General features: G+C 39.1%; 1 protein-coding gene across 1 annotated transcript in view; it reads left to right on the top strand.

Annotated features, from left to right (window-relative positions):
- Window positions 1–9,993, top strand: part of LOC104272729 (gamma-aminobutyric acid receptor subunit gamma-3) — a gene marked incomplete at both ends in the record, with an annotated part of 167,604 nt that overhangs the window by 1,050 nt on the left and 156,561 nt on the right. The window lies entirely within an intron of this gene.

Genomic DNA, 9,993 nt, shown 5'->3' with positions numbered 1-9,993 from the left:
TTTCCTTTCCTTTCCTTTCCTTTCCTTTCCTTTCCTTTCCTTTCCTTTCCTTTCCTTTCCTTTCCTTTCCTTTCCTTTTCTTTCCTTTTCTTTCCTTTTTTTTTTTTAAATTTATATAATGAGGTTGTGTCTTTCAAATCAGTATTGTTTTACCTTTTGTGGTTATGCTCTGTTTGCCTTGTTTGCATCCTTAGGTCAGAATGGCTGTAGCACAACTGCTGCTCAGTCTGTTCACAGCAAGTTTGTATGGCAGAGATCAGAGGCAATTTGTCATTTACACTTACTGCACCTTGCAAATACTTCAGAAAGAACTGGGAATAGGGGATGCTCAAAGCAACCACGTAATATAATTTACTTTTCCTAAATATTTTTGCAGAGATTAGAGGGAGAATTCCCACTGCTGGTTCTAAGTGAAACTACAATTTGCAGGTGGCATGTGTATTAATGTAGTTTCTGGATGGCCCCTTTGGGCCAGTTTCAAGGGAAGTCAAAGCGATCTGTATGTATTCACCATTACAATTATTGGTGTCTCTTAGCTACGTATAAATACAACAGTTACAGAAAAAAAAAGCAGCACTGTGCTGTGGTATGAATGTGTTTTGGGTTTTTTCCATAGCTATTACTTTGATTTTCTGTAGTATTTACAAAGATCTCGTTTGATAGATGTGTCTGTTTTTAACACACAGTGACATTTATCTCTCTCTGTACTTTGTCATACTGGATTTAGCTGATCTTCAGTATCTGATGGAGAAGTGCTTTAATGCTGATCCCCACCCATTTCAACATCTGGAAGAATTTCTCAGACAAATTTTTTGTTCTACTTTGTACACTGTGTCCTGAGATTACTGATTTCAGGCAGAGTAAACTATGTTATAACAATGTGAAGCAAAGTAATCATTGCAAGTCCCCATGTCAGTTATCCTAAAATCAGTAGAAGCCAGACATAGCTTACAGCACTGGAAAATCATTGTTACTAAAATAATTCCTTTTGTCTTCAATAAATTCATAAATCCTGGTTCAGGGAAAGGAGTTAAATTACACAGCTCCTCATATATCGTACCAAACAGATTTTACAGTTCTCAGCTACGTCCATCTATTTCTACCAAGGGTGTCAGTCCTGGGCCATTTTTCTCTTTGATAGGAATCTGGCTATTTCCGAGCTTGATCTGAGTGTTGTTCAGATGCTCGAGAAGTTGGTTTACCTCTGCTTTCTTCCCAGGTCCCTCTTCCCCCCTCTCTTACCTTTGATGCAGATAAATAACATTGCCCTTTGGAATCTGAGGAAGTGCTGCATTTGTCAAGCAGAACATGAGGGGAATATTAGAGAATCAGGCACTATGTCCAGCTTCCCTGAATTTCTGGCAGGTGCCTCACACACAAACACATCTTCTTTTCCATCTGGGAGGAGGTTATCCTCCAAACGTGATGGTTGACTTGTCCTGGCAACTGAACTGTGTTCCTGCCCTGAAGGTCCAAATATTAATACATATTGTTTGTATTAATACAAATCAGTTAAAGCACTAGGAAAGAAGTAGTGGACCAGGTAACAAAGCACACATTAAGAAAGTGCATGTTTTGAAATTTACAGAAAGTGTGGAATGAACCAATGGAAGAAGAGAGACAAGTATTTGTCAGAATTAAGCAGAAGTGCAGCCAATAAAAGATACTGAGGGTTAAATCAGGATTAACATGCAGTGAGCTACTCCTTAGGGCCTGTAAGCAAATCAGCTGTCCCACATGGCAAGGGACACTCACCATTTCATGCCACATTGTTCTTCACTCAGTTTTCCAATCCTTTATTGCAAAGCCACTATTTCTAAGAGTGGATAGCTTTAGCAGTGCTCCTGTAGAAATGATGTTTCTGAATGCAGTCAGAAAAAGCCTAGGAAAATACTGACTTCTTTGTGCTTTCAAGGGTAAGGACTGCAATTTTTAGATCACTTGGGAACAACCTTCACAAGCCAAAAGCCATGGGGAGAGTCATAGAGTCACAGAATGGTTTGGGTTGGAAGGGACCTTGAAGATCACCTAGTTCCAAGCCCCTGCCATGGGCAGGGACACCTCCCACCAGAGCCAGTTGCTCCAAGCCCCATCCAGCCTGGCCTTGAACACTTCCAGGGAGGGAGCAGCCACAGCTTCTCTGGGCAACCTGTTCCAGTGTCTCATCATCCTTGTAGTGAAGAACTTCTTTGTGATATATAATCAAAATCAGTCGTCTTTCAGTTTTAACCCATTACCCCTTGTCCTATCAGCACACTTCCTGATAAAGAGTCCTTCCCCATCTTTCCCGTAGACCCTCTTTAAGCCCTGGAAGGCCTCTATAAGGTCTCCCCAGAACTTCCTCTTCCCCAGGCTGAACAACCTGAACTCTCTCAGCCTGTCCTCATAGGGAAAGTGCTCCAGCCCCCTAATCATCTTTTTGGCCCTCTTCTGGACCTGCTTGAGCAAGTTCATGTCCTTCTTATGTTGGGAGCCCCCGAGCTGGACACATTACTGCAGGTGGAGTCTCACAAGAGCCAGATAGAGGATGAGAATCACCTCTTTTGACCTACTGGCTACAACTGTGGCAGATAGAAGGTATTGAAGTGCATCCAGCCCAGGCAGAGGCTTTTCTGTGGTCTTGCAGCCTTCCCAGGGCAGCTGATGTTTTGGCTAGCTCAGGTATGTCCAGGTACTATCTGGCATTGTACAGGAATATTCTGAGTGCCCACTTGCCATATGATGGGCACTGAGTTCTTGAGTTCTTCAGTAATCATGTCACCTCCAGGTCAGAAGTATAGCCATCAGTAAAGAGATAACTCAATCACTCTTCTTTTAGCCCAGCCCAGCTAAACCACTGTAAGGAGCATGTAGATCAATGCTAAGATGCAAGGCCAGGACTTACACTTTTACTTCTTTTTATCTTATCCTGGACTATACTTGGCCTAAACTTTCATGTAAATGACTGTCAGTCAGATCGCATGCTCAATCTATGCTCAGCAGTACAGGCATCACCTGCAAGGTTCAAGCCAGGATTTTGAAAGAGACGAACCCAAGTTATCAAAATAGCTACCCTGTGAAGGCTATCAGCAATGTAACACCTTAACAGGTCCTGTCTATCTAAAAGAGGCCTTTGGTTTTTGGAAACAAAGCAACGTTCTACCAGCAGGGGAATGTCTGACTGCATCCCCTGTGGCCACACACTTGGCAGAGTTCTTGTCTCCATAAATATCGCAGCCTATGAAGATTTTCATTTTAGTGGTGACATCTAGCAGTATTCCATTATACTACAGAGCATGCATACCTTTTGGAAAAATAATAAAAAAAAAAAAAGAAAGAACTTCACACTGAACAGCTTATACCGAGGTACTGATTAGATCAAAAAGAAAAGTGTCTCACAGACACAAAGCATCTTTCCACTTACTTTTTACCAGCTACAGTTATATGGCTGAGAATTGTGGGTTTGTTGCATGATATAAAAGCCACTCGTCCTAGGCAACAAGTAAACCCATTCTGAGCTATGAAGGTCTTAAAATCTCTTCCACAGGCAGGTACTCAAGTTTCTTTCAAAGACCTTTGAAGCGAGGACCTGTTCTATGGGTATGCTACAATTTCTAAGTGCAGTAAGGCTTACTACTTTGCAAGAATGTTTTTTTCTGTCCCGGTCATTGATATTTCCTCCCCCTATCCTGATATTTAGTAAGACTAAGTTCTGGCTCTGAAATTTTACTTCCTCTTTATTAATAAAATGAGAACAGTGATAATGGGGAAAGCAATAGGGCACAAAGTATAATGAGGATAATTACAGCTAGAAAAAAGATGTCTTATTTAGGATCTATTAATAAATCTTTTTTTGTCATTGCTCTATTTTTGATTAACTGTTTTAAAATTTAAATTCCATTAAAAAGAAAACAAACAACAATGAAGCAAACCACAAGTAAATTAAATACCACATAACGGAACATATTTCCTTCAAAGTCATTTTACTTAAATGAAATATTCCCCCTCATCTTCCTTAGTGGACAGCTTAGTCCAAAGCAAAATCCTGGAAAATAAAATCTATCTTTATTACTCTACATTGTTTTGTGCTTATCTTCATATGGAATATAGGTTGCCTTAAACACGAAGCTTGTAACGTTATATTCTTTCAAAGTTAAAGTTTCAAATTCTGCCAATCACATTCCCTAAGTGAACTTCTCATGTGGAAGACAATGCACTATCTTTTTCTTTCTTTGTGAAAGTCACCCTACCCATCAAAAAGGTTGGTATGAGATAGGTTTCTGAAATGTCCCATTAGTAGCAGGAGGAAAAAAGATCATCCCTAGACCAGGCTCAGAGCTGTAGTACTAATTTGGAGCATGAAGAGTAGTAAGTCTTAAGTGTTACCTTTTGGTAGTGAGCTGGTTTGCTTACCTCAGAGAAAAGATCTTTTCTCCTCTTGTTCATTAAGAAGAAATAACTAATGAGGGTAAAACTTTCAGTGATGACAAGGCTATAGTAATGTTAAAATTAGTTTGTAAGCTGAGCTAAACTCCAAGCTTCCCTCTTTATCTCAACCTGCTAAATTGAAAGAAAGAAATAATTCAACAGTAATTTTTAGAAAACAAAACTCTTCCCCAAGCATCTCTAACAAGCAGTTGGTTACCTCAGCACTCTAATTTCATATTATAAAACACACCCTGCAGCCTGACCAGGTGCTCTTAAGCTTTCCTGTGATTACCTGGCCTTTTCTCCAGCTCCTGAAATACCTTCCCCAGAACACAACAGGACTAAAATAAGGAGTTACACACACTTGTTAGATACAAACAGACAGAACTGCTGTCCACTACCTTTCCCCATGGTGTTCCTAATGTGAAAAAGTGGTGTCAGGAAAGTGATAAATTTCAGGTTTAGTGGTTTTTTTTTAAATGCCTAAGAAATCATAGGAAAAAAATAGTAGTTATTTCCTCTGTACTTCAGGCTGTATCAGTTATCTTTGTGGTTTTAAATGCCTAAGAAATCATAGGAAAAAAAATAGTAGTTATTTCCTATGTACTTCAGGCTGTATCAGTTATCTTTGTGATTATTTTACTCTGCTAGGGAAAGTTAAGTACTTTGAGTCAATTTCTCTTTTGGAGGCTAGAGAAAAATAATGCTGATAAGAGAAAAGCCAACTGGGAGGGACTACACTTTACCATACTCAAAATACTCAGGGAAGGTGGAAGTGGATTGTGATCATAGCATTAGAAATTAAGACAAAAGAAGATAAAAAACCCTAATCAAGGAGTAGAAAGTTACAAAACAGAACTTCTGTGCTTTGGAGTTATTTAACTGACAGATGTTCTTTTAACTGATGCTTCTTGTAATTGTCAGCCAGAGCTGAAAAGACAGAATTCCATTTTTAATGCAATAGAAGTCTTGTATAAATATGGTAGCTTATCGTATTCCTTTATTTTCTTATACTTTCTAGCACTTGGTTTCTAAGCTGTCTGCCTTCTTATTTTATAAAAAAAAAATCAAGTGGACATCAGATGAGACTTGAGACGAGCATTATGGGAGAGATAGACAAGCATGAGTATTACTTATTTTACTGATACTACTCATTGAAAGAGCAGAACAATTTGTATTGCATGTTTGCATCCTCTGTTTCTCAAATGTATCACTCTGTTAGGGAAGGCTACGAATTGCACATGTTGAAGAAAATTTGGTCAGCCTGTGTTCTGAGGTGCTTGCTTGTCCCTCCTTTTTGATTATACTGCACTAATGAGATTCCTTTTGGATCCTCTAGATATTTACACAGCCTCTAGTGGTCCCCTGTATTTATTGTGTATTTATAAGCCCAAACGAGTTTACTTTGAAGTATGAAAGTGTATATGCACATATATATGGGTGTGTATATGCATATATACATTTCCTAAATTGCCTATGTACCTTCTGTTTCTGGTGGTTCTAGCTGTCTTGAGAGTCCAGCTGTTTTCATTTGCTTCTCAAGTACCTTTACAACAATTAAGCAAATTTCTGAAGATGAGAGCAGTCTGACAAACAGCTGTGCAACGCTCAGTACCTCGAGTGGGTTTGTACAAGTGTAGCTGGTAGAAATAGATGGGCTCTTTTGTGTCAGCAAACAGAGAAGACTAAGTTCTGTCTGATGTGCTTTACTGTACTGCCTTGGCAGGCTTTAACAGCAGTTCTCTTTTTAAGCAGTTAAAATTTCTCTCTGTAACTAATTTAGGCAGTTTCTCAGTGTATGCAAGGAGCAGATCTGTTGGGTAAGCGGGCACAACTTTTATTCTGTTGCTTTTTAAAGGACATGTGCATTTTCAAGCACAATTCTAATGAAAACCTTGAGTTCTGAACCTATATCACACCCTGTCTTCTGTCTGATCTGCCTTCCTAACAAGCCACTCAGAAACGAACCCTAAGTGTACCACAGGCTATTACCACTGTGGCTGTCAAGTTATTTTTGCTGGCTGCGGATTGCCGCACCTGATACTCTTTAAATCAGCTCCAGCGAGGTTTCCCTGTATGTGGTGACAGAGGGTTGCTTATTGCCTCACAGATCAAAGTGTTTCCCAGATCATAGTGCAGGGAAACCTATAAACTGTCATGCAAGGTCAAATTACTACTTTCTGCTGTAAGTCTATTTTTTTTCTTTTTTTCCCCTTTGTGCTAGCTTGTGAGAGACAGTGTCAGATATTCCTATAACAGGAACTAGTGAGAGAGTCAGCTGTCACTTAGGGGTTGATTGTAGACGGTTGCACCTGAAGAGCTAACCAGCTTGTAAAGGTACAATGAGAAGGAGAGAGGGAGAAACTTCTGTGTTACAGCAGCACTTGGGAGGGGAAGCCTGTAGTCCCAGCTCTAACTTCTGTGGTATTGGGTACTGCAGAAGATTGTGGAAATCAGTCTAATTTATATAGAAGAAGGAACTTGAATAACCCATTGGTGAGAACGAGGATGCTGTGGCTAAGACTCAGCTAGGAAACAGTGCTGAATATAGTGAAAGCTCAGGAGCTGAAAAAGATAAGAAAAAAAATCAGAAATGTTTTAGTGGTTGTAATTGATTGCCTTTATTGTAGTGGATTGTCTTTATTTCAGAAAACATTTGTTCTGATTCAGCCACCAAAGTGGAATTCCATTAACTGTCCATTTTGAAGATAGTATTTCAGTGCCAGTCACCTGCCATGCGTTGTGTGTAAGCACACCTATGCAAGGAGAGGAGTGCTCTTGAGGCAAGGTTTGCCGTTCAATACAATGGAGAACATCTTTTGCTCTAGATGGGAGAGTAGAAGGGATTTCTCAATTGTCTTCAGGATTTCTGTTTCTCTAGCATCTTCACGAATTGATGCTTTCTTCTGCAGACTTTGCCATGGGCATTTCTAGAATACTAATGGCAAGGCTAATATGTGAGAGGTAAACTACTCTATGGGCACTCCAAAGTCGCAGATTTAGATTTTGCTAACTGTGATCCATAACTGAGTTTTGAAATGTAACAGAAATAAATAGGTTGGCTGCACCTAATCTTGGCCTGGTGCCAGTATGGTGTTCAAAATTGACCATTGCAACATTTCTGATGAGGATAGGCTGTTGACAGTTTTTTTGATGCTTAAGTTCTGCTTTTCTAATAACTTAACCATGGAGCTGAGTAAAAGGGAATTTCTGACTTTGATTTCTGACCTGGTTTGGTTCACAGCTATTCAACTGTCAGGGGAAACACCCTACTTTTTACTCATGCTTCTCTCAGGTAAAGCCCTTAATGTGTCATTATAAGAGAATACGTAGAGAAATTTTAGCCCAATGCAGTGACCTTGAAGCCCTCCAATTTAATGTTTCTGCTTAAAAAAAGAAAGGTTATTTTATTTTTTCAATTATTTATCAGGTTTGATTATTTTTTCTTTTCTGTTTCATTTTTTAGAACATCTTATTTAACTCAGATACTAGAAAACAAATCTTAATTTTGAAGCTTACCGTACTTCAATATATAGAAATATTTAAATATTCACTTTTTTCCTGTAACTAATTTCATAATTAAACCCGACTAATACATTCTTTGCAGATAAAACTGCTCTTTTGTCTCATTTCTAATGAATCACTTGTATCTTTGCAATACATATGTCTTGGATATAGTCTGTTGGACTGAAAAAGTTGTACTGGTTTTGTGTTGGAGAAAGAAATCTTTTCACAGATACTTTACAGCCAGGTTCCTTACAATAAAACCTTCTCTTTGTGAATGTAAGTAATTAATTTAAATAGATAACTCTTATTTAGAGTTTTATTTCCTGACAGTGATTACTTGCTGAAATGGCTTGATGCAAACTCAGATTGTTTTTCTTGAGTGGCATTGTAGGTAGGAAGGTTTGGTTGACAGTTGATGTTTGCCAAACTCTTCATCTAAACTGTCAGACCCAAAACTATATGTAGCAGCTGCTAGCTCTTCTTTTATTTTCTTTTCCATAATTTCTCCTAAGAAATCTGAGAGGAGGTTGGGAGTGTAGCATACAGACTTTTGAGATGCCATGAACTGAACGTTAGGTAAGAGTCAGGATAAGTCTGAGATATTAATTGTATAAGAAAGTCTCTTCCTTCTTTACTTCCTTCTGCACTTAACCTATACTATGCTGGCTCTTGCAAGTGTAGAATTGTAGAATTGTTTGTTGTTGTTGTTTTTTTTTTATTTAAAAGAGTTCTGAGCAAATATTTGTAAATTGGGCAGATGCACAGTGCTATACTTAAAATGCCGAAGTTGGGGCATAAACTAATAAATTGTTCTGTTGTCTTTAAACAAGAAAAATTTTCTGCACATATTATTTTAAAATACTGTTGCTCTCTTTTGCAATTGTATGATTTTCTTATGACTGCTATTGTTCATCTAGACCTTGGTTCCTAGCTTGATAGAATTTGTTTCTGCAAAGTCTATTATTGTTTGGTCTTATGAGATCATATAGTAATTCCTCCCTCCTATGAGTATAAGTACGACAGAACTGGAAACTTCAAGGATTGATTGTAAAGCCAGCCTAACAACTAAATCTACAGTTCTCATTCCCAAACAGCATAATACTGGTAAAATTACAGCTTGTGCATTAGGGAAAGGTAAACGAAAGATAAAAGTGCTGAAAGCTGAGTGATGATGGTGGGATATGAAGAATAAAAGTGATTTAGAGTCAATTGAGGGAGTCCATTTATGTGCATGCTGTCATTCACACTCCTGAACAAAATGGCAACAAAACCTAGCACGTGGATAAAATAGCCTGTTCAGAAGACCGTGTTCTCATCCTGGTATTGCTGTCACCCAATTTCAAGCCTGCACCCAATTTTTTATTATCTTTTTGATTTTCATTTGTAGACCACTTTTTGGTGGTTTGATCCTAAAATATAGGGACGACAGTTCTGTCAGAGTTTTTCTGGGTCTAGCAAGTGGGGGGCTTTAACCTCTGTCTATTGTTCAATCCCATTCTATTCTATGGAGGAAGAACAAGTCTTCTTTATTTTTCCTGACCAATCACTTTCTAGAATTATAGAATAGAATCATTTAGGTTGGAAAAGACCTTCAAGATCAAGAGTGAGTTCAGCCATAAACCTACCACTGCCGAGTCTACCACTGTGTTCTAACTGACAGTCGACTGAATATGAGCCAGCAGTGTGCCCAGGTGGCCAAGAAGGCCAACGGCATCCTGGCTTGTATTAGAAATTTTGTGACCACCAGAAGCAGGGAGGTGATTGTCCCTCTGTACTCAGCACTGGTGAGGCCACACCTTGAGTATTGTGTTCAGTTTTGGGCACCTAAGTATAAGAGAGATATCGAGGTGTTGGAGCGAGTGCAGAAGAGGGCAGCAAAGCTGGTGAAGGGCCTGGGAACAGACCTTATGAGGAGCGATTGAGGGAGCTGGGTCTATTCAGTTTGACTAAGAGGAGGCTGAGGGGGGATCTCATCATGCTCTACAATTACTTGAAAGGACATTGTAGAGAGGTTGGTGCTGGTCTCTTCTCACAGGTAATTAGGGACAGAACCAGGGGGAATGGTTGCAAGTTGCAACA

This window comes from Apaloderma vittatum, unplaced genomic scaffold (assembly GCF_000703405.1).
Source record: "Apaloderma vittatum isolate BGI_N311 unplaced genomic scaffold, ASM70340v1 scaffold1244, whole genome shotgun sequence".
Classification (NCBI taxonomy): Eukaryota; Metazoa; Chordata; class Aves; order Trogoniformes; family Trogonidae; genus Apaloderma; species Apaloderma vittatum.
This window is presented reverse-complemented; position numbering and strand designations above follow the sequence as displayed.